This window comes from Vanessa tameamea, chromosome 5, assembly GCF_037043105.1.
Source record: "Vanessa tameamea isolate UH-Manoa-2023 chromosome 5, ilVanTame1 primary haplotype, whole genome shotgun sequence".
Taxonomy (NCBI): domain Eukaryota; kingdom Metazoa; phylum Arthropoda; class Insecta; order Lepidoptera; family Nymphalidae; genus Vanessa; species Vanessa tameamea.
This window is the reverse complement of record NC_087313.1, coordinates 9,148,960-9,175,468: the sequence shown is the minus strand read 5'-3', so window position 1 is coordinate 9,175,468 and position 26,509 is coordinate 9,148,960. Positions and strand designations below refer to the sequence as shown.

General features: G+C 32.0%; 1 protein-coding gene and 1 long non-coding RNA gene across 3 annotated transcripts in view; one reads left to right on the top strand and one right to left on the bottom strand.

Annotated features, from left to right (window-relative positions):
• Ctr1a (Copper transporter 1A) overlaps positions 1 to 26,509 on the bottom strand; it is a 315,878-nt gene that overhangs the window by 129,285 nt on the left and 160,084 nt on the right. The window lies entirely within an intron of this gene.
• On the top strand, positions 2,924 to 3,923 carry LOC113392578 (uncharacterized). Of its 2 annotated transcripts, XR_010310015.1 has the most exons (4): positions 2,924 to 3,099; positions 3,258 to 3,426; positions 3,515 to 3,646; positions 3,831 to 3,923. It is a non-coding gene; the product is annotated as an uncharacterized LOC113392578 (long non-coding RNA). The 2 variants fall into 2 exon arrangements; XR_010310014.1 differs by lacking the exon at positions 3,831 to 3,923 and having other exon boundaries at positions 3,515 to 3,690.

Genomic DNA, 26,509 nt, shown 5'->3' with positions numbered 1-26,509 from the left:
ATTTGTTAGTATTTGTTCAAAAATATTAGAATCAAAACAAAGATCTATTATAAAAAAGTAGCCTTTGTTAATCTGACTTAAACGAACACAATCTGATTTAAAGTAACAACTACGTGGGTACAATATATATCTAGAGTAATATACATACATAAAATGGCTCTCGGTCAAAGCGGTGGATGAAAGACAAAAAAAAACCACTCAATTGATACTCTTTAACATTTACTATATAGGATTATTAATTAGGTTAGATTTGAAACGTATATAATTTTCTTCAATTGGGTAAGTCCAGAAATTCTTGAGAAGTATTCTTGACACTTAACCGATAGCGATTATGATTCTGATCAGAACGACAGTTTAGAGTTGTGACTTCTTATTGGTTGGTTAGTATAAAAAGAACTTTTCTTGCTATTTGAAATATTTCAGAACAGGACTCTCTTCAGTATGTTTTTAATAAATTAGCAGCACAGCCCCCACCGAGTACGTTCTGAGCCGAGGTGCGATCTCATAGGAGACACCCTCAGGATGAACGTCACTCTCGAGCCCAAAAGGGTTCACCCTAAGGCAGAGTCTTAACACTCGCCCCAACGTTCGGTGACGCTGTAAAGGGCAATAGGGCCAACAGCAATACTCAATCCAGATACAAAAAGCAGCACAGCGGCGGCATGTTCTATTTATAATAGTATTCTATGTATTATTTCGCACATTGTATAAACACATAATTAAAGTATCTTTAAACACCAAATAAGCCCTCTTCGAAACGTCAAAACATCTTTCCTTGGACAAGGTATTCACTTCTAAAATCCCGCAGATACTTGTAGCTTTGTCAATAAACAAATTTAAATCAAGATATCTTGCCGTTCTTCTCGCTACGATAGAACTAGTAAAATTGTAACTTATAGATGCGAAAGTGAATTTGTTTATCTGTTTGTTTTGAATTTGTTTATCTATTTTTTTTTTAAATTATCCACAATGCATGAAATGGTATTCTACTGAACGGCCAAAAACGAATAAATTTTTGTCATCATTGAAATGAACTGATAAAGACCAACACAGAATTCGTGTCGTGGATTTCATTGTAATAAACCATAATGCGTTGAAGTAATTAAGAAAAGCGTTGATGAAACCACCATACGGCGTACAGGGTTGTTAATTGTCGCGCGTTGACATTGCAAGTGAGTGAGTGAATTTGAGTAAAATTGTGTTATCCGTTCCGAAAGCTGTTAGGATATATAATACTTCAAAATTGAGTTACGCAGTCATTATCTAGGGTCAGAAAAACAACTATTTTTTCTTAAGAATACTATTCATATAAACAAAAAATAATAAAAATATAGGGAATAAAAAAATTACCTTTACTTAATAGTAAAATTGTCGTTTTCATTAATAAGGGTCCCAATGGTATTCATTAATGTTGTAATGCATCTACTCATAGCATCTTTTTCTTTCCAAGCATTTCTAATGTACATTAAATATAATTGATTAGTAAAAGAACAATAAAGTAAGAGTCTGTAAATGCCTCACAACTGTGGGCCTCTTCTGCATTTGAGGAAGAGGTACGGTTGGGAGAAATTATTATCTATTTAACATAAATACATCCAGGTGACATAAAATAAGAGCCGACGGACAAACATAATAATCCTAATAAGGGGATTGACGTTTGAGGACAACAAACAACAATCCGAAAACTATGTATATCAATTTTATAAATCAGTTTTTTTTCATAAACAATTATGAATTTTTTTTTACTTAATATTCACACGAGTTTAAAGGTTCAATTATCAAATAATTATAATATATATTTTGTTATATTCACATGCATAATTTTTAAGTATGTTTTCAATTATACTTAACCTTGGGTGTGATACGGAGTCCAAACGGAATACTACGGATTTAAGAACAATTAAGCTTAACGAAATTTTCTCACCAAATAAAATCACGTGTCGAATGAAACTTTTAGGCAAATTTGTTCATAATTATAAAATTGAGCCAAATTAATTGATTTGATAGATCCAAATATTGCTACCAGTAGTTGAAATATTTAGCTATAAATGTCGCTCTAACTCGAGAGCTCGCTCTACATTGTACGACATGCCCCGATTATATTTTATCAAAGCAATAATTATCTACATAAAAAAACTGTTTAAAAATAAAATGGTTGTTATTTTGATAAGGATTAAACTTTGGGATAATTAAACTCCTGTTTGGATTCCCCCCCTTTTACAAACATAAAATGTGTTAATGAAGGTCTTTTATAAAAGACAAACAACCGCATACGGTCCGATTTAATGTATTGGGTATCTATTGCAGTTTTGGCAGCGGTTGTATCGTTTGGTATTATTATTATTATTATATTACGTACATAAAACATAGTCTATGTTCGTGCTGAAACCACATAATATAGTAGTGAATATAGTATCGTGAAAGTAGGAAAAAGAAATAAACAAAACTTACGTCTTTATAATATTTTACCCGTCCACTTTGCTGGGAAAAAGGGGGAAAGATCAACGGAATTAGAAAAAAAAATGTCTATATAATTCTACTGACGATTACGATATATATATATATATATAACTGTTTAGTGTATGAATATATATACATATTCATACACTAAACAGTTAGATCTTAACTTTGTTTATATATTTAGTATAGGAATGGGTTTTTTAGTAGTTTTAATACTTATTAATTATTTAATTCGCTTGTCCTCAGCATAATGGCACGCGCATCTCGATTCACATCAGATTTGATAAATATTAAATGGCACCTAAGAAACTTTGAAATCGTTACCGAAGAAAAAGGAGCTGTCGTTTTATTAAACCACCAGTCTGCGGTGGACTTAATATGTACGTTATGTTTATCTGCATGTGTGGATGTGTGTGATATCGTAGACTTATAAATAAAATAAATTTTTGATTTACAGGCATGGAAATCTTATGGCAAGTTTGGGGTAAAGCAACGTGTGTTTCAAAAAAGGAATTTATGTATTATTTTCCATTAGGGTTGGCCGTGTATTTGATGGATACTATCTTCATAGACAGAAGAAAACCTTCGGATGCGGTTAAGATTTTACAGATGAAAGCGAAAAAGTTTTTTCAGAATAAGGTATATTTCAGGTGACACATTGTGATAAAGATGACATGAAAAATAACAGTCATGACTGATGGCAGTATTGAATGTTCTGGAAATTCTATATTTTTTTCAATTACTTTAAAAGCATAGTTATGATTGTTTCCTAAATAATAGAAATCTTGTTTTTTCAGACTAAGATTGTAATCTTTCCAGAAGGTAAAAGAAATAACAATTTCACAAAGCTCCTGCCATTTAAGAAAGGCGCCTTTAACATGGCTGTAGAAAGTCAAGTACCCATAATTCCAATCGTGATTTCGCGGTATTATTTTATAAATAACAAAAAGTATATTTTTAATCGTGGTAAGAAATGTATATGTAATATTTATAATAATAATATAAATTAAGTGTGACAATATAAATTAAAGATCTTTTTACCTCTTGTGATTAGGTCATGTCATAGTGCAATGTCTGGAGCCAGTGTCCACCGAGGGTTTGACGAAGGATGATGTACCGGACCTTATAGATCGGGTTCACAGTAATATGGAAAGAGTTTTCAAGGAAATATCGGAGGAGCTACTGAGTACCTTACCTTCAGACTACCCTTTAGAAACATTGAACTAAACTATCCAAGATATTACAGAGGACAAAGATTAATTTTAATTAAATCTAAAATCATTGATAAGAAGAAAATAATTGTATTTCTTGTCTTTCAATTCATATCAATTTTAGGTATTGTTTGAAAAAAACCTTTGTCTGTTTCTTAGGGAGAAAGGGAGAGCTAAAAAATTCTAATCTAAAGGCGGGCGAACATTTACGCTGCCTGATAAGTGGTGCCTTTCGCTTTTAAATACACACACTGCAAGAACCACTGATTTCAACCTATGTAATACCGACTTTGAGATCCCATGATCCGAGAAGATATATCCCTTACACTCACGAACTCAATCAATACAGTTAATGTACGAATATATCTTAGCATGATAAAAATGAGTAGTTTTTTTATTGGACGATTAAATTATACAAAGTTTCTCTGTTAAAATAAACGGTTTTGATTCTCTTGTTTATATTCTTTTTTTTTTGTTTTTTTTATATATTAACGAGTATACTTGATCAACTTGATGGAGTCGTATTTAACTAGTCGGTCTCACGCGAAACTTCGCGTTTATTTAAAAGATTTTTTAGATTTTAGAAATTCTTTGTTCATTCGTAACAATTTAGTAAAATACTATCAAGACTCCACTTTAATTTTCTGCACATCTACGACTGGAGCTCTTCAAAATGAGACAAATTGGAGCAAAGTCCGGGGAGTACGGTGGATGTCACAGACATTCCAATTGTAGTTCATCTAACTTAGTGGTTGTTTATTGTGCAGTGTGTGGTCTTGCGTTGTCGTGAAGCAGCAGTGGCTTAGAGCGATTGACCAATCTCGGTTGTTTAGCAGCTAGTTCTTCCTTCATGGTTTGCAGTTACTGACAATAGATATTTGCCGTAATCGTTTGGCTAGATTTTAAAAAGCTGTAGTGAACGACACCGGCTATAGTCCACCAAACACTCACAAGTTTTTGTAAGTTCGATTCACTCAATTCATGAGATATCCATCGTTCAAGTTTTTTTACTTTCCCGATTTGCTTCAAGTGGATTAAAATACTTTAATCACATACCCCGAAGCCTGCAGCTATCTCTGAAGTGCTTTGTCATGGTTCCGCTTCCACAATAGCCTTCATTCTTCATTTTCCATTTTGGTCTTCGGCCATCCACGGGGTTGGTTCTGAAGGTCGAAATTTCCAGAACGAAAACGTTAAAATCAAAAACGTGGCGTGCTTTCTTTTGCGACACCAGCGCCGTACATATAATTAATCCTTCGAGCTGTTTCTGCAGCACTGGTGCCACGGTAGAACTCGTACTCGTAAATATACCGATATTTCATGTTTTCCATGATGCGGTAATAAGCAACGCCAAAGAAAATAATAATGAGGAAAAAAACAAATGAATTACTGTTTTCAAAACTCAAATGTAGCAGCTAAATTAATTTATAAATTTGAAATATTTTATTGATATTTCAGGTCAAATTGGTTAGTACGACTAAACGGTAATTTCACATGTAAGGACCTAACATATAAAGCGAAGAAATAAATGACAACTTAAATCGAAAAAAAAATCCATACTATCCATACTTAATATTATATGTGCGAAAGTAACTCTGTCTGTCTGTCTGTCTGTCTCGCATTCACGCCAAAACTACTGGACCGATTTAAACGAAATTTGGTGCACAAATAGTCTAGAGCCTGAGAAAGGACATAGGCTACTTTTTATTTAGAAAAAAGTGCTGTAAAGGGTTGAAAAGGGGGATAAAATGTTGTAAGTTGTTGAAAGTATTGTCACTTTTAGAACTAGAAGCATAAAACTTGTATTTTAGGCTGTACACTTATAAATTAACAAATCATGACAACCACGAAATTCTATCCCCTAAAGGGGTGAAATAGGGGTTGAACGTGTATAAGGAAGTCCGTAATTTTGAAGTTAGAAGCATGAAATTTTATTTTTGGGCTACCGTTTAAAAATCAGTTGAATCGCATTTAAGCGTTTCTGGATATTCTACCCTAAGGGCTGAAATACACAACAATGTGGTATACAAAGAGGTATTACATTAACGTAATATTTTAAGTTTATTTGTAAATATATTCATATTCTACGCGGGCAAAGCCGCGGGTAACAGCTAGTATTGATGTAAATTATAAGTATAAAATTATTTATTTTACAATTTTAAAATTAATTATTGAGAACATATAAAACATTATTCATTTTTATATAGTCCTGAAAATATTTCCACATAAATATATAATAAGAATCTTGTGAAGACTTTGATTACACTACAAAAAAAAAAAGGTTGAGTTGACCACTGGTTTTTAAACTTTATTGTGAGGCTTATTTAACCGAGCTACAAAATAATATTGATAATTTACGATTAATTTTGGTTAACATAGTGCGTCCTGTAGAATTAGTGCGTCGGAAAGGTCGGAAATGCGGGACGTCAATCGACATCGAAATGCAAGTGTGCAATTGACGTGCATTTACAGAGACTAATCCAAACAGGTTCGTTCAAGTCTATGAAGAGGGACTTATTGATTTCAAATTTTTGGAAATCGTTCAGACTGATTATGTTAAGAAACCAACACCAATTGTATACAATTTTCTTTTTTCTAATCACCGAAGTTAAACAGCATTCGGCCGGTCTAGTTCTAGAATAGATAAAAATTATTATGCTGCTATACAAATATAATGACATTTCAATTACAACACAAAGCTTAACTTTAGTAAGTATATAAATGTAGATGGAATAGCACACTCGTAGGAACGGAATGTATATGAAAATTAATTTATTAATAATATAACATATTCGACGAGTTTATTTTTCCATATTATATACTAGTTTAAGAGACGCACGAATTTATATATAGGTTTTTATAAATTATCGGTATTAAAAAAAAATTACGTACTTATATTAAAAATGATTACACATTAGGTTTGAAATCTCATTTGATATATTTCTTATTACTAGTATATTTATACTAGTCATGTACATTATTTATACGACTTTATTTATTTTACGCTAATTAACAATAACAATATTGAATGTCAATATATATATATATATATAGTAGCTGTTAACCCGCGTAGAATATGAATATATTTACAAATTAACTTAAAATATTGCGTTAATGTAATACCTCTTTGTATACCACATTGGTGTGTATTTCAGCCCTTAGGGTAGAATATCCAGAAACGCTTAAATACGTATCAACTCATTTTAAATCGGTAGCCCAAAAATAGAATTTGTAGCTTCTAACTTCAAAAATGACAGACTTCCAGACTTACCTATATACAAAATGTCAACACCTATTTTTCCCTTTAGGCCTAAAATATCAAGAAATGCTTAATTACGTATCTACTATTTTTTAATCGGTAGCCCAAAAATAAAATTTCATGCTTCTAACTTCAAAATGACGGACTTAACAGACTAACCTGTATACGAAATGTCAAACTCTATTTCTCCCCTTAGGCGTAAAATATCCAGAAATGCTTAAATACGTATGAACTCATTTTTAATCAGTGACACAAAATAAAATTTCATACTTTTAACTTTAAAAATGAGAGTCTTCCAGACTATCCTATATACGAAAAGTCACCCCTATTTCCCTCCTTAGGCGTAAAATATCCAAAATCGTTTAAATACGTATCAAATAATTTTTAAACGGCATCCCAAAAATAAAGTTTCTAGCTTCTAACTTCAAAAATGACGGACTTCCAGACTAACCTGTATACGAAGGTCAACCCCTATTTCTCCTTTTAGGCGTAAAATATCCAGAAACGCTTAAATACGTATCTCCTCATTTTTAATCGGTATCTCAAAAAAAAGTTTCATTTTTTTAATTAAAAAAAATTACGGACTTACATATAAACTTTCAACCCTTATAGTATGGATATATATATAGACAACTTACAATTTATATATATATATATATATATATATATATATAAATTGAGGTGAATGATAGAATTATTTAATAGTTTTCAAATATATTAAACTATTTTTATTTTATCTCGCTGGAAAAATGCGTTACGCATTTTCTCTACGTGGAAGTATGGGGGTATTTGGGACTCACCGGCCCCCAGGTCGCCGAGTGCGCCCCGGATCATCAGAATACCCGCTAGAAAACCAGCCGTACCCTCGTCGTCTATTCGGCGGCCGCCACGGGATCGCTTTCGTATGCTACTGTGACGTAATAAGTTCAACCTAATTCTACTTTATTATTTACTAGTTTCCACCTAACAATACGTCTAAAATAATAACACGAAATAATGTCATTTAGTATAGTTTCAGTTATTCTCTAGCACGGTGAATCTAGAATATATGAATCTACTGGGCAATAAACTCTTTCAAAAAATTCTAGATTTTCTATATCTGATCTAGATCCGCACATTGTTTTTGCCATTGGGCTCTCGCGCAATTCGTTCGTTCGTTCGTTTTAGTTCGTTCAATTTCGGGGTTTAATAGAAACATTCACCATGCAGCATGCTGGTATGGCTATACCTTGTTAGCAATAAGCAGTTGCGACTCATTACGAACTGTTGCAGTTACAGCCGCGCAATCAGCACGATTATTCGACCTCTGTAATCAAGTTCGTATTGCACAACACTCATAATTTTTAACAATGTTCTAGTGTTATTTTTAAGTATCATATTATAGTATAGTATATACAGAGCGCCGAATACCACAGCAATAATAAGTTTCTTTTGTTTAATTTTATAATATTGCCATTTAATGATGATAATCTGAATATTCGCCCATTTTATTCAAACGATTGTAAAATATTAACTGTCAAATAATTAATTATTCATTATTACATTAGTTATGATTATTTTGTTAAATATTTTCCCATTGCAATGTGATTATACATACATAATTATGGGTAGCGTTGGATTTAATTAGGAGATCAAACAGATAGCTACGGACTTATGAACATTACATTCAAATTAACTATATTATTACGCAAACAAAATTCATGAGTACAGTTGAATATTTTTAAAGGTTGCGTATTAATATTTAAATATGGTAACTAATGTTGTTATATTTAATTGGTACTGCTTCATAATTTACAAATGAGAGAAATATCACTTATCAAGAGATCTTTGAAACTATAAAGCCGATTGAGATTTAAAATAATTACTCCATTTCTGACGTCGACGCTTACTAAAACTGTTTTTTTGGTACTTCAACTTGAAAGGGGAGGGTGAACGTTTTATCCATACGAAGTCGGGACAAGTCGATAGTAGTTGAATATTTCTCTATAACTCAGCAACATAAAGCATCAAGATACGTTGTTAAATGTTTAATGGCAGTTAAGCAAACCTGAAATCGTCTTCAAAGACAAACCGTTACCATATTATACAAGCAATATGCATTCGGTGTAATAGGTGTAATGAAGTGATTGCGTGAGTATACGTGTGTGAGTGTTTATATATGTATGTATGTATGTATGTATGTATGTGTGTGTACAGTTGTAGTATCGTAAGAAATTCTTAGTGGTATATTATATATTAGAAATCGGTTGTGTTAACATTCTCGTGCCGTTGGAAAGCCGTTGCTTCTGCGCCTAGACTATTTCCGTTTGTGTCAGATATTCCGTCCTCCCCGGATATATCTATTCCGGTTTATTGAGTAAGAGAACAGAGACTCCACGTGAGATTGCGCACATACTTGTGCACGATACTATGTTTTAATTGGTTATTCGCTCTTGAAAATGGCCGCCGAAGTCAGAACCGGTTAGATGGATATAATTATTATCAGTGTTCATACAATCTAAAAAAAATACGTTTTGGTTGCCTCGTGTAATATTACGATGTACGCTTTCGTTGATAAAGTAGCGTGTGCTGTCCAGAAGGAATTGATAATTTTTTCACGTTCGTGATACAACACTGTATAAAATATGTCAAATGAGTATATTTCTCAAACATTTTTTATCGGACAAACAATTACTAATATTGATTATTGTTTTGTCGATGATGATAAATCAGTTGAGTATGTAGGACTGCAGATATATGTATATGCTATGATTGATAATTAAACATAGCTGATATTGTTCTAATTTATCGTAACGATTTCTTAATTGTTTTTAAATTAGATAGACTGGAATTGGAAATATAACTGGAATATATTTCTCAAATTGCGAATGTCTATATTCCAAAACAATGTTTGGGCGCGAGAATGAATAGTTAAAAAAACCTATTTTACTTACAAACTTTAGTGACGTGTATTAAAAAATATTGTATTTAAGCCGTTTAGTTAATTTACATCATTTTAGGAGAGTAAAACAATTTTTTTTGTAACATGTATGTTACAAAAACAAAAAAATATCTATTATAGATAACTTACTAAACCTAAATGTTCTTAGGATAGGTAACCTTAAAAAAATTCTTAAGAAGTTCTTAAAATGTTGTGGGTACACAAAAATTAAACAACTTAACTTTTCGCCTAAGCTAGTTTACTTGATCCCTTGATTTAAACTTCAGCTGTAACATACCTACAAACGAATTATAATTTATTTTAGTGTGGCTATAACGCTTATCTTTCAACTCATTCTAAAATCAGTGTTCACAAGAAGCAATCTTTTAATATTTTCAAAGTAATTATTTTCTTAGTTTTTTATTTTAAATTGAACTTTAGAAGTGTATAAAATGTGGGAAAAAATTATTTCTAGTTTCGTAATTATAGTTATAGCGTTTGTCTTTAAAGATAAATTATACAAACCGGCAAAAGTCGTTCAGTATTATTATAAACATTATGTTAATTTTTTCTTTATGTTTTTCAATTCATTGATTCTAATGCCATTATTTTTGTGGAACGGAAAACACGTGAAAAACGCACTATAAGTACTTATATTTTATTTATCTCAACAATTCGACGACAACATTTAAATTTTAAAGAGAAATTACGCACATTTACTATAAAGAAATAATCTTGAAATAGTAATATTAAATGTAAAAATGGTAGTTCCATAGTGTATCTATATTGATAATACTTTGTAGTTTTCTATGCAGTGAATACATAAAGACACTAAATCAAAATATAAACACAATTTCAAGTTTCAAGTGTAGAACAACTTAGAATATGTTAGTAACTGCGTTATAACACCATCTAGTAGAATTTGTTGGAACTACTTGCTAGCGATTTAGTAAAATCTATCTGTTTATAAATCAAAGATAGGCCCGGTTTCTGGATATAACCCAAACATGTCGTTTTCTCCACTAATGTGAAGGAAAGAATACTATTATATTTATTATTTATAAGAAATGGAACAACAAAAATTCATCAGGTTTTAAAAATGAATAAAAACATTTAACAACAATATTTATAAAAAATTTAAAATCTTCTAAATGTATTCTATGAAATGAATCTGAGATGTGGTATAACAAGCTAGAAATATCAATTCTTAACATAAATAATGGTCACGTAACACGACAATATTACCAAAAATAATTCTTTAAAAGCTTGTCTCGTGGGCAAATACAACTGAAAATAGAAGTCAGGTCATTAAAAAACATTGCACTGGATAATGAAGACTGTAACATTTCCGGTGACCACAAAAACATAAACATAAATTAGTAATTTGAAAGATTTGAACTTTCTAAGACCAAAGTTACACATAAATGAAAATACTTTTCGAGTTAAAAAAAAAGCGATACGATATTTACCATAATGTATAGCGCACACATTTTATTTCCATGCAAAGTTATACTAAATCCACATTAATACAATAAAGCTGAAGAAGTTGTTTGAACGTGCTCATCTCTGGATAGATATTACGTGTACATCACGCTTCGATCCATGGGGACGGAGCTCTAACGCTTTTAATTGATGTTAAAGTTTTGTGCAAGCCTATCTGGGTAGGTACCACCCACGCAGCATATTCAATTAATAAATTTAATAAGAAAATGAAGAGGTTTAAAACCCTCTTTTATTGGCACACTAGTGACAGGGCTGGCTTACTCTTTTTGCAATTAATTGAAATGCTGATAGCATTCTTGTAAACATTCTACGCGGTCCGATTTGTGCAATATTTTTTATCTTTATGTATTAAATATAGTATAGAAAAAGACGGTTGGATTTAATTATCACATGAAAGATGCTCAATGATTTATTTTAGACAAAGGAATAATCCAGTCATTATACACACAAAAATGGCCGAAAAATGCAAACGAACCTACAAGGGAGGGCATAGAAAAACTTAACTTGAAATTTTTCTATTATACACATTTTCGTTTGTATGAAATATATATATACAGGGTTATTGGTAATTCGCCGTATTCCCGTTAGGAGGTGATAGGGGTGATTATTTGCGATAATTTAACCCCCATATGCATGATGCAAAAGTCAACCATTTTTGAGTTATCACTTTTTTTAATAAATTTTTGAAGTTGCATTTATGACTTATTTTGAAAAAATCTAAAAAACGTGATAACTCAAAAATGGTTCACTTTTGCATATGGGGGTTAAAATTATCGCAAATAGTCACCCCTATCACCTCCTAACTAGAATACGTCGAATTACCAATAACCCTGTATATATATATATGTATATAATGACTGGATAATGGCGAAACTATGTTTTATGTTACAGTAAATTTATTGAGAGAATTAAAAAAATCGAATAACAATAAGAGAACTAAATTATATAAATAATAAATATTATACACAGAATGTTGAAAATGTACGAACTTAGGTATATATCAACTGAAAGGTAATAGATCTACTAGAATCAATTGAATTATTTAGTATCACTATTGATGGTAAATTTCAATCCAGCCCTCATATAAAATGGATAGGCGCAGCTCTGAAGCATTAAAAAAAATGGACTCATTATTATCGATAGTATATATATATGTAACTAAGTCATGTATATATTAATTATAACAAAACATACGCAATGGAACATATAGTTGGCGCGTCTTATGTTATACACAGTTATATAATATATGTGTATGTGTGTGGACACTATACTAATTGTCTTTTTATTTTGTGTTGTGAAACTCTGTAATATGTCATAATACTAAGTTTTTTTTAAATATCTTAATTGAAATGAATTCAAATATACTTTTTATTCACAAGAATATAAAAAAATAATGTTCTACTCATAAGTATAATTGACATAACATTAACAGCTTGTAAATTTCCTAAGGCTAAGGCCTCCTCTCCCTTTGAGGAGAAGGTTTGGAGCATATTCCACCACTCTGCTCCAATGCTGGTTGGTGGTTACACATGTGGCAGAATTTCGTTGAAATTAGACACATGCAGGTTTCCTCACGATGTTTTCCTACACAGTCAAGTATGAGATTATATACACAGAATTATAAACACAAATTCACATATAATCGTTTTATATTCACGCGTTTTAACCACAGGGTCATCTCGGCTCTTAAGTATAGTTAATTTATAATATTTCATTATAAAATGAATATAAATATAATTATACGTAACCTTGGATACAATCCGAAGATCAAAGAGATAATTATATAATTATGAACTTTTAAATTTAAAAATTTAAACACGTAATAAATTATTATATTACGTAAATATACATTTCCTTTGTACAATCTTTCCTGGATACATAATTGTTGAATTATTTAATTAATAAAGTGTAACTGCTATCAACTTGTATGTATTTTAAAAGCTTTTATTTTAACATGCAATGTAAGTATAAATATACCGGGTGAAATCTTGCAACTCAATTCAGAAGCAGATATCTTTAACGTTTAATTACTAAAAAGTAAAAATAAATTGAAAGTAAAAAAAATAATGACGACTGGTGTAAAAAGGGAACTGCGCTAAAAATAAAAAAAATAAACCTTTACACTAAATATTTTACTGTTAACTTGCAACGTAATTTCTCGTAATTACTTAGTTTGAAAATTTAAATACATAAAATGATTCACATCAAATTATTTAATTTACCTATTTATCTACTACAAGTAAATCTTGCGACAAGTTTTTATATCTTATAAATGTCAAATGTGTCACTCCAACGTATTAAGTTAACAGTCTAATGTTTTAGTGTAAGAATTTTTATTTTTTTTTATTTTTAGCGCAGTTCCATTTTTATACCACTCGGTATGATTTTTACTGATATCTTCAATTTACATAAAACCTGAAATTTCGTCTCGTAGTTTTTGACAGGGCTGGATTTAGAGGTCTGGAGGCCCTGAAGTAACAAAGGAGCAGAGGCCCATTATATTATTTTACAAAAAAGATTTGAACATTATTTTACATTTTTCTTTCTGTCAGATAGATTTTTCAATAATTTACATATTTGTATTTATTTGACGCTTTTTTTTTTGCTCTTCTTTTTGTAAGTGTCAATAACTTTTAAAATAGTAATTAATAAACGTCAAAATATATTCTATATTTAAATACATACATATACATAAAAATGGTTAATATTCGGAATTATGTTTTTTTAAATATCTATTGTATGGGCCCCTGTCTTGTAGGAGCCACGGTCTAGTGCCAAGCTTGTTCTCCCCTAAATCCAGCCATGGTTTTTAAGATTATAGCGTTGAGACAGACATACGTGGTAGAGAGTCAATGGTTCAAGGTTAGAGGTTCAATCATCTTAAACTGAAACCTCTGAATCTCGTCGTATCTTCCGTTAGGCATAACAAAGAAAGTTTCCTCTTTTATTAGTAAATAATATTATAAGAATTGGTACTTTACTAATGATTGATTCATCTCTGTCCTCAGCCTTATGTCAACGGTATCAAGGATTGCTTAAAGGGCGTCTTTAATATTTGTTGGGATGCAACTTAGTTTAGTTGCAAGATTCGATTCCCTTCGATATTTTAATTTGGAAACAAAATCTTAACTAATATTACGAATACAAAAATTTGTTAATTGGTTTGTTACGCTTTCATGCCTTATTTACTTATCATATAATTATTAAATTGAACATACACATACGAGTATATGTTGTCATGTGTATAGAAAAGGACATACTTAACAACCCTCACACCTACAAGCGAGCGAAGGCGCTGGCAAAAACTAGTTTTAAATAAAGTATTACCTTAATAATATATTTTTCTTTCATCATTTTTTGTCCATTTATTTCATTTAGTATGTACTAACACATTATTTGACAATATTGGCTATGTAAAAAGACCAAAATTTAAATTTGGAAGTTACGTGATAATAAATACTTCGTGATGTTTTGAGCACCGTTTATAAAATGCATTTATTTTATTGTATTATAAGTTATCGAAATACTATTTTTGTATCATGAAGATTAATCTAAATATGAATAATTAAACATTACCGAATTTGGTCGGTTTATGTTAGCGTACCGGTTCTCTAAAGGATTACTGTTGAACGGCTTAGTGAAGTTAGTACAGCGGCTTAAGATATACATACGAATAGATAGGTATGTACGGCTTATTATGATCTAGCAGCTAACCTCTGCTTAACAAGCCGAAGAGGGAGCACTTTTTTCAGTAACTTATTAAAATTATGTAGTGTAAAGTCTAAAAGTATTTTTTAATAGTTTTATTGGTATTATATCCAAATGTATATGGTTTAGCAATGATGTTTGGCCAGTGTAATTAAATGTGCATAAATTCATCATCAGTGCCTCAGTGCGTCTAATCCAGTAAGGTCCTCAGTAGGGAAAAATCAGTGGCATTTTTTGCCCTTCAATTGATCCAAAGTCTCTGTCCTCCAGAGCCCAAGGCGACCCTGACTATTAGGTAACTAGGTTAAGATAATTGTACTTAACACAAACCTTTCGTACGATCCCTGTGGATTAGAATGGAGATGTATTGTTATTATTATGGAAGAAAGACAGAGGGGTTAATGGTTAGCTTTATTGTAAGTAACCTTCGCCTTTACATAATAGCTTATTCTTTCCTCAGTTCGTGGTCAACTTTAACATAATATATTTGTCCTGTGTAATGTGGAATTCTTACGAACTAAAATCACTACGATGGTCGTCATGGACACGGAGCGGAGAGACTGCGGGGTCGTGTTGATATAATGCATCCCTGTTCGATCCTGTGCTGTGCTCCGCTTGTGGCTTGACAGAGTTCTTCTCGGGCTTCACGCAATTCATCTGAATTGACGTCAAACTTTTGTAGGGACGATTTGCTACCTTAGTTCACTTAGATCTTATCTTACTTTATTTCAAAAAGTTCATAAATGTATTTTAATTAAAATACTACATTATACATACATACTAATACAAAGAAAAAAATGTTTATTTATATGTAGGGGGTAATGTCGTAAGGGTAAACTACATTATTCCTGAGTGAGATTTTAAATGAATATCAAATCATTTTCTATATTAATAAATTTTATACGTGCACAGTCGGGGTGGATCGCTAAACTCTACAACGTATACAACAAAGTCACCTACCGCCGCCCCTGCGCTTAGATCATTTAAACTACGCAACGTAAATTAAAACGCAAGTGAATGTTATTGCGGCTTTCATGAATAAATAAAAATAGATATTCAAGAGGAAGGGAATAACAAACCATGTATATTACAACTGACAAAGCCAGAGTTTTAACTTTCCCATCTGGAAAATGGAGATTGTTTTTTTTTTATATGTGTTCTTCAATATAAAATTTGTATCCATCCCCTTATTGTACCCGAGTGAAGCCGGGACGGGTAGCTAGTATCTATTACTATAATATAATATAAAAAAGAGTAGGAAAAATGTAATAGCCTTTAAATGAGGTTTGGACTTTCTTTCGACTCCTCAACATGTTTTCTTAACCGTCAAGCACAATATCAAATGTAAATACAAATTTAGCAATTGAAAAGTGGTGCTAAGCCGGATTTGAATTAGTAACCTTCATAAAATTCACTTAATCTAACCATTGGGCCATATTTACTATGACTTTGATTTTACTACGCTAATATTTCTGACTCTTATGAAAAACTCTTTGAAGGCAGTATTTAGATAAAGAAAATAATAATTATATATTTGAATTAAATCTGTTCAGCAAATACTCGGAGGCAGATGCTATTGGTCTCTAGTGCATGTTTCCGAGCGACTTCCGACTCGAGCTTGGCAGACATTAATGGAAAACTTATCTCGCAATATTTTTATTAGTTTAGTCGGCATATGTTTTTTTTGTTAATAAAATCAAAGCAAAGTTGTTGTCATATCCGCTTTTTAAATGACTTACTAAATATCACATCCTGTTTGAGGTTTGTTTGTATGCAATTTATTGAGAGAGCGTTATTAATCGATCTCATATTCGTAATTGTTATTTCTTGATGATTCTGATAATAAAAATAGAATAATATTTTTAATATAATACCGCCCCGTTGTTCCAGTGACTATCTTATAAAGCCACAGATCTGGAGGTCTTGGATTCACCTAGGTTCGGGACAATTTTTTTGGAAGACTTTTTTTTAATGATATTACGGTCGGGTAATTGGCCTATCTAATTATTTGTGGTCATGACCGCCCATAGATAATGGCGCTGTAAGAACTAAGATGTTATGTCCCTTGTGTTTGTTACTGATACTGACGAAAGTGTAATTAACACTGGCTCACCCACCCTTCAAACCGGAACACAGTAATACTGAGTACTGCTATTTGGCGGTAGAATATCTGATGAGTGGGTGGTACCTACCCAGACGGGCTTGCACATAGCCTTATCACCAAGTGACCTTTTTTGTTGAAAAGTTTTAAGAAGCAGCCCGGTCTCTGGACGAATTATATCTAAAATAGAATTAATCAAATATCAAGGACAATAGAACTTCTCGACATATAAATTAATGCATTTGATTTACCCTCAAAGTATTTTTTATATATGTAGTTATATAATTTGTCTTTCCGTACATGACTGAACTCCTATACGGCTGGATCAATTTTGATTATTTGTATATTTAAGTGGATTCGTGGGTGATTCAGATTGGACCCGCTATGCGGCGCTGCGATTGGGACCCAGGAAGGAATAAGGTATATGTATGTAGCTTAAGATATTAATCAAAGTTGTTGCTGTTGTTATACTGGTAAAGATACGACATAACTCTCACCTAAAACATTTACAATTCTTTTTTGTGAATATAATTTGCATACCATGTTACTTGCGTACTGGCCAGTAACATGGTATCACTCCGCAAAAATCCGAAAAAGAAAGAAAAAAGTCCATATATCGCGTTTATATATTAAATTCTCGGATTATTTTTAAGTTATTGGGCCACCCTAACGCTAATAAATCATCTGCTTGACCAACTATACGCTTCACTTTTTAAACATACATTTCAAGCATATAATATCCGTAACTTCATACCTTTAAAGTTTAGCAGCACGTGTAATTCGAACTTCTACATCGAGCCCGAAGTTTAATGCACGGACTCTAGGTGCATCTCTAGAGCAAAAACCATATAACTTGCCTCGCTAGAGCCTTTGAGAAAATGGTTGCTAAGGTTTAGAGTGGATTATTCAATTAATTTTTACTTATACTTTATCAGTCAGATATAGTGTTATGTATGTATTTGACAGCCTCGTTAGTGTAGACGGGCTAGATCGAGAATACGCCACGGATATCGAGATTTTGGGTTCAAACCCAGGTCAGGCTTATAAAAAGTTATTGGATTTTTCTGTTGAAAAAATTCTCAGCACCAAACCAAAGTTTGGTGGATGAAAGTGTGTTTTTTTATGACGGACGGTAAATGTCACCACCACCCATAGAGCTTGGTGCTGAAAGAAATATTAACTATTAATTACATCGCCAATGTACCACCAACCTTGGGAACTAAGATCCCTATGTGTTCCTGAGAACAAGGGTCTTGCCGGTAGATATACAGACGGCCAGAAGGATAACGAAGTGATATCACTTCGTTATCCGTCTGGCCAAGGGTTTCTTTTTCCTTTAGAGGTACGGAACTGTAAAAACAATTCAATTATCCATACGAGTAGGCCGTCTAATGGTAAGTGGCTACGTCCGCTCGTAAAAATGGACACTATAAGAAATAGTATTAAATTGATAACACAACAGTCCAACACAATCTATAAGCCATAAAAGTTCATGGCAACTAAGATGTTTTGGCCTTCGTATCTGTAATTATCATATGTTGGTTCAGCTCCAGTACCCTCCAAACGGCGATACACGAATGCCTCGACGTGGACGGTGGAATAAGAATATCTATTAGAGATGGAAAATCCAAACAACCCTGGATCCTGTCATGCTCACCCTTTTAAGATATTATTTTGGTAAAATAAGTTTTTCTATAGTGATTTTTTATGAAGTATAAAGAACATATATGTCAAATTTCAAGTAAATAGGTCTTATAGTTCCTGTGAGAATGTGACCTACTTAGTCTCTATTCCGCCCTATTTCCTTGGGAGTTGGTTTCCGTAAAATCCATTCTTATTGGATACCTTTGTAAAATAAGAAACGTGTGTATTAAGTTTACGGTTTAGAGTTCTTATCTTTCCAGAGATCAAGAATGGGTTAAAGCTTTTTACTTTATTTACTAAATCACTTTTATTATATGTAGAGCGCAGATTTATTTCGTCGTAATTTTACGTAACAATTAGTGTTTTTTCTTTTAATCTTGATTATATTCAAATACTTTCATTCTATTTTCTTATTGATTGTCAAAATTCTACCACCGGTTCGGAAAAAATCTCAGACTTGAGAAAAAGCGGCGAAGAAACTCAGCAGAATATTTTTTTTGTCAGATATTTATGATTACAATGATATATTATTTACTAGCGACCCGTCCCAGCTTCGCACGGTTGCAATGCTGATACTAAATATACTACAGAATGTCTTACAATGATCACAGTTTTTCAGTAGTTAGACAATACAAACCGCTATGTCCCCTTGTGTTTTAAATCTGTAATATCTTCGAAAATTTTCATTTAAATTACATGCTGTAAAGGGCCATATTGACTTATATTAAATGCACAATGTGTTTATGGTACTTAATTGGATAAGGATTAATGCTGTATTGCTTAAAATCGATTCGAAAAATAAGCCATTATTTCTCTTAAAAAGTAAAGAATAAAAATGGTTATTGTGGGTTGTCCCTAAGAGATAGACATATAACATCGCGGACTTTTTTTAAGACCTGTTTAAGGTGTTGTGTGTGTGTAAATTCTGTAGTATATTATTTTGATCCATCTCGTAGAGTTCAGCCAGCATTTGCAATGTAAAAAATGTGTATATTTACGACATCACTTCAGAAAACTCTAACATTGACAGTGTTTCTCTACTATATTGTGCATGTACTTACTATACATATAAACCTTCCTCTTGAATCAATCTATCTATTATAAATAAACGCATTAAAATCCGTTGTTTAATTTTAAAGAGCTAAGCATACATATGGACAGACATCGATAAGCGTCTTTGTTTTATACTATGTAATGATATTTGGAACAGTCTGGAGGCGATCGTTTATTTTATGAAGTCGTTAATGTTACCTTTAGCAAACAAATGTTTCGTAACGGTTTTTTCAAACTTACAATAGAACAATTTTGAAGGTTTTCTGATCTAGTTAAAAAAACGTATAATTTCCTCACAAAAGGATTGCTAAACCTGTGTAATCAGGTAACAAGGGTAACAAGTTTTTGTTTGTTTATTGCGTGCACATGACATCTTCTAGAATATTCATTAGTACTTTTATGAAATAATTTTCCACAGTGAACATACGTTTTGTTATCAAGTAAATGTAGGTATGTTAAGAAGCAACAAATCGACACTTTTATTTCCTTAAATTTATTTCTTAGTGAATCATGGTGAAGCTTTGATGTATAATTTATAATATAATTGCTTGATATATTAAAGGATTGACTAAATATTTAGATAATATTTTGTTATTCACAATTAAGGTAATGTATATTAATTATTACGTTTTCAATTTACTGAACGGCGTCAGCTGGAAAATAGATAACACGAATGCAAACAATTATTGAGTTTGACGTTGCAACGTAAGGAGTAAAAGGATCTAAGGAATGTAGCGGTACTAAATACAAAAAAACATTTTTAGATTTACCCGCAATGTGGTAGCTTCACTTATTATATGTAGTTTGTAAAATGACGATTCAAAAGCCTACTTTAATAAAGATTTTTTTTTTTTTAATAATATTTTATACCATTCTTCATCCACAAAACGGAAAATCAAAAGTTTTTTTATTTGATTTAAAATTAAAAAGATTTACATTGTATTGGTTTTGCGTAATGAAGCGGATTAATACTTAAATTATTATACATAATAATTTATTTAATAATTTATTAAATATTATTTATTTATTTAAATAAAAAATAATATATACATCATGCATACATGCAACATTTACGTGTTGCGTTCGTATATTTTTTTAAGTGAAGTCTTATTGCATCAGATGCGTTTCCTTAAAAGGTAACATTTACGTTGCACTAATATTTCGCCTTAATTAAATTTTCTTGCATTGCGGCCAAAGTTTTTTCACATTAAAAATAAACTATTTTTGTTAAAAAACTCAGAACAATCGACCTCATTTCAAATTCCAGTATAAGAGTTTCATCCTACTTAAGGTTAGTTTATTAAAGGTAAAAGTATACGCCACGAGGCCTCTGTCAATAGGAACATCTTTTTAAAGTGAAGTTTGGAGTGGAGATTTTCCAATTGGCTCAGATTTGTTTAGGGAGTCTGTTTGGTGCCGATAAGACCAAGTAAACTCATTTACAGAACTGTGGCTGGTTTATTTTACTACTTAAATTCTTACTGAGCTTCAATCATTGCACGTTATTTTACTTGTAGTCATTCATTTATAACTACTAAATTATTTATATAACGAAAGTTTTTTAATATTATAAATATTTTAACTTGTAATGTAATCAAGGCTGAATTAGTTATGATATAATAAATATCAATAATCTTTGAAGGTTTAGAATGTATTATCACGAGGAGAGTGAGTATGATTTAATATTAGAAAATATTATAGAAAATGATCAGTTTTTTAGCTTAAAGTCAGTAGTCAAATTTATCTTCAGTCAAAGTGAAAATTTTTATATTATATAGAAGTTTTACATTTATTGATTATCAAATTAATCTACCAATTCAACAGACGCGTTCCTGTGCGATTTTTGTGCTATTTTTTAGCCTCAATACGTTATAATTTTAAAGACTCATTCGTTCATTTTATTGAACAAATTATTTTTATTAATGAGAAATATCAATTACTTTGCTACGGTTTAATAGATTTGTACAGGTCCTTAAATTGTCATTGTTGAGTGCCACGTATAATCATGATGATGTCGATCTGATTGATCACGGCAGCTAATCTATAGGGAGACCATCCAACTGCCAACGTGCGCGCGAATACAGCTGCATTTTAAATTCCCTCACTCTAATAATCTTACAGGACGGCAAATCCGACACGACTGTAAAGAGATCAGGCGCAGGAGCAACGGCTTAACATGCTTTCTGAGGCACGGCAATGTACACACTTCCAACTTCCAGACTATAGGCTGTTACTGAGAACATTTCGACGGAAAACTCAATAATTTTATATTGGCCGGACCTGGGGCTTGAACCTCTATATATCTTTCTCCTCGATTAACGAAGCGACACGTATGTAATAGACTACTAGGTTATTAGGTTTCTTATTCATTTAACACTTACACAAATAGAAACTAACCTTAGGAAGTGCAAAAACAGGTGTGCGAAGAAAAAAAAAGTATTTAAAAGAATAACTCTTTGCTTATATTTTTACCTATATATGGCTCTACGTACATACACACAAGAATACATAAGTGAATAGATAATTTAATTAATCTCCAAAAAACCTGTTTATATACATTATATTGCTTGCTTAATTGTTATTTACACTTGTGGGCTGTGTAGGGTTGAAGAGAACCACAAATACCCACGATTTGCGTTATTTCTTTCGCTTTTATAAGAGAGAACATTTCAGTTAAATCCGTCTTGCTGCCATTGTGATCCGCCTTTAAGTTGTATCTCTCACTGTCCCGCCAAACATTCCTACATATGTGTGTTATATAAAATATTTTATATAAACATAACAGGTATGTTGATTGTTTCTTATATCCGTTAGTATATAAGAGGCAGATCAAATGTATCATTTGTAAAAATCTTGGCTCAGTATCAAGTTTTACCGTTTCTTACATATTTCGATAGCATAAGCTGAATATTTACTTAATGTGATCACTATTAATCGCACAATGTTTGGCTCTACAAATTAATATGAAATAAAGAATGTATATACTCTTACATAAGCATTAAAGTTTGTTTATTGGTTTAAACAAGGTAATCTCGGGTTTTATCTCTATTCGAAAGAATAACATTGTGTTAGATAACGCACTCGATAAGGTTATATAATATATAACATCACGCTACTACGAGACGGAGCAATAACGCTTAACGCAAACGAAAACACTTAGAGCAGCAGCTTGGGTAGAATATTGTTCTAAATTTGTACATGACACACGTGTAATATAGCCGAGATGGTCCATTGGTTAGAATGCGTGCATCTCAACCGATGATTGCGGGTTCAAATCCAGGCAGGCACCACTGAATTTTCATGTGCTTCAATTTGTGTTTATAATTAATCACGTGCTCGGCGGTGAAGTAAAACATCGTTAGGAAACCTGCATGTGTCTAATTTCAACGAAATTGTGCCACATGTGTATTCCACCAACCCGCATTAGAGCAGCGTAGTGGAATATGCTCCAAAACCTTCTCCTCAGAGGGAGAGGAGGCCTTAGCCCAGCAGTGGGAAATTTACAGGCTGTTACTGTTACGTGTTATAGAACATTTGCTTGTAATATTAGACATTAAGGCCTCAAATCGTCTCTGTTAAATAACTTTTGTTATCCCTTATTAAAAATCATGGTTAGTACATGAAAATGAGAAATCTCTCAAATCTAAAAGTCAATAACTGCTATGTGACGTAAATGTTCGAGCGCCACATATCTTTGACTAGACTTATATTGGGTCAACGCGTTATTTATTCAGAACTTGGCACAGCTTGCACTGTCAAAAATAATATATTTCTAATAAAATTTCATAATTTAACAGGGTCAATATAAGAGGATAATTAATTGCTCAAAAATAAAAAAATATAATTGATATAGTTTTTAATGTCTACCAAAAAGATTTACTGTTATAATTTAAAAGTTGAGACGACTCAGACAAGTGGATTAAAACGTGAGCCAGCAGATTCGAATTCAGAGGTGCACTTCAAATATTTGTATTTCGTTATTTGCGGCAAAAATGTGCTGAACCTTAAGATATTTATATCTACAAAAGAAAAATGAGGCTGCTTGAGGAACTACACTTTTTTCAAGTTTCTCCTTAATAATAAATTTTCTAATTAGTAAATTTACGTTTGCGTGAGTGTTAAGATTTAAGACCAATCTACGCTTTTTTCAAGCCAAAATCGCATTGTCTAAAAACGAGTTTAACATTGTGATTCTCTACGAATTCCGTTCTTACTTGTGAAATGTTGCCAACCGACTTACGGTGATACGCTATTTTGATAAATGTATTGTAAATATATGTATTATAAATTGTATAATTATTATAATTAAAGTCGCATATCATATTTTGACTCTGTATTTTGCGGTGAGTATCGAGTTTCTTTTAACAGAATCGCTCTACAGTCTGACTTGAAATCAAATGAAAAATTAATAACATATTTATTACTTTTCGTTTTGAATTTATAACCGCTGAATATGAAACGGCTATCATGGTAGGCAATAATAATATTTTATATGGTTTATATTAAAATGTATAAGCCGTAATTTGCATTACGTATGGCTTTGCACCTGCTATATTCAGAGGCTCGATTTGCATCGTGATTTCCTCTCAACCATTTTTGCTTACAAACGAGTTTTATTGATATTTTATTCTTCAATTTGTCTGATTTATCATATCATATGATTTGATTTAAATATTTCACACCTGTTTCTGATCATGGCCAAAAGATTATGAATAATTGTTAAAGAGAAGTAGAGGTAACATTCTATAAATGTCCCTTGAGCTTTGCTAATCTTTGCATACAGAGATCAATTGAATCTTTATTGTGGATTCATGTATATATTCACGATATTATATTCTTTCATTAAGGAGTACTAAATTTTTTTTTGGTAAAGCGGGCAAACTAGCAGGAGGCTCACCTGACGGAAAATGATTACCAACTCCCATGGACATCTGCAACACCGGGGGGTTTGCAGGTGCGTTGCCGGCCTTTAAGGAATAAATGAACTAAATGAATTGTAACCAAATAATTAGCACTGCAAACACTTCATATTGCGTCCGCGGATTTTTATCTTTCGTGATTGATCCAAGTTACTTACTGGAGCATACCATTTGAGTTGACAAATAATATTTAAAGAAATTGTTGAAAATTTACCTGCTATTTTTCTATTAAAACTCAGTTTTAACTTCGTGATTACAATTCCAAAGAACAATTCACATATCACAGTCTAGTACTCGAAGTATACTTGGAATATAGGTTTTATTACAAAGCAATAAAGATCACAGCTCGACGTTCGATACGAAACTAATATCTCAGGGTCTGTTTCGAACAAACATTGCTGAACTTTTGTCTCTTGTTATCGTTGAAAACGAAGTTGTATTCGGTGTCTGTGTAAAGTGTTTAATATGGAGACGATTGTCAAAAATAAATGTTTATTGTTTCGTGAAACTTTTATATTTTATTTATATTGAGAATTTGTTATTGAAGTCTTTATAAATGTTTTATCTTTTTGGTATATATTATTGTATTTGGTATTTTGGTCTTTAAATATTTTGGTTGATGTTTTAACCGTTTTCGGTAACGGTGGCTATTCTCGACAAACTAGTAGTATAATGCACAAGTTTCTATTTACTCACTCTTGCCATACCACATTGTTTTCGTTTAATAATAACAGTACTTGAGCGGTCGTATCGATTTAATGTGGCATATTTTATTGGCCTGTGATACGTTGCTGAATAAACTGATCGATCGCTTATATTGTCACTAAGACCAACGCCTTTTTGCTTAACCATGACCGCTTTATAGAAATAAAAGATTAAGTTATAAAATTCAGAAAAAAGATCAGGGGTGTGATCGTTGACGCTATCTGGTCTAGTATGGATTAAAGTATAGCATCAACACATAGCAAAATCTATATCGGTTGATATACCTCTAGAAGTGATCTCTAGAATTGTTAAAATTTAATTAATTATAAATTTAGTAAATATGAGCTAAATGAGAGTATTTATTTATTTATTTATTTATGAGTTGGCATGAGTTTAAATTTTTAAATTTAATATAAAAGAAATAAGCAGGGTAGTGCAAATCCTGAACGTACCGACCAGAAATGAAATGAAACCATTCTTTCAACGCAAGAACAAAAGCAGTGCAAAGCGCCAAACACACCATCGGCAGCAACAGCAGAGCACTGGACAAGCAGCAATTCCTCCACAAAGTAGCATAGCCTCCGAAAGCACCAACTTAGCAACAACTCCTCAGTTGAGTCCACCGAGCTGTTATTTTTTTTACATCAGCAGCCTGTAAATTTCCCACTGCTGGGCTAAGGCCTGCTCTCCCTTTGAGGAGAAGGTTTTGGAGCATATTCCACCACGCTGTTCTAATGCGGATTGGTGGAATACACATGTGGCAGAATTTCTTTGAAATTAGACACATGCAGGTTCGCCGAGCACGAGCTGAATTATAAACACAAATTAAGCACATGAAAATTCAGTGGTGCCTGCCTGGGTTTGAACCCGAAATTATCGGTTAAGATGCAGCGTTCGAACCACTGGGCCATGTCGGCTCGGCTGTTATGTATTGATAATATAATTTGGGCGGTTTGATAATATAATTTTCAAAGTATAAAAAAAAGTACCTCAGGCGTGTTTAAATAAATAAAAATTACACATTGC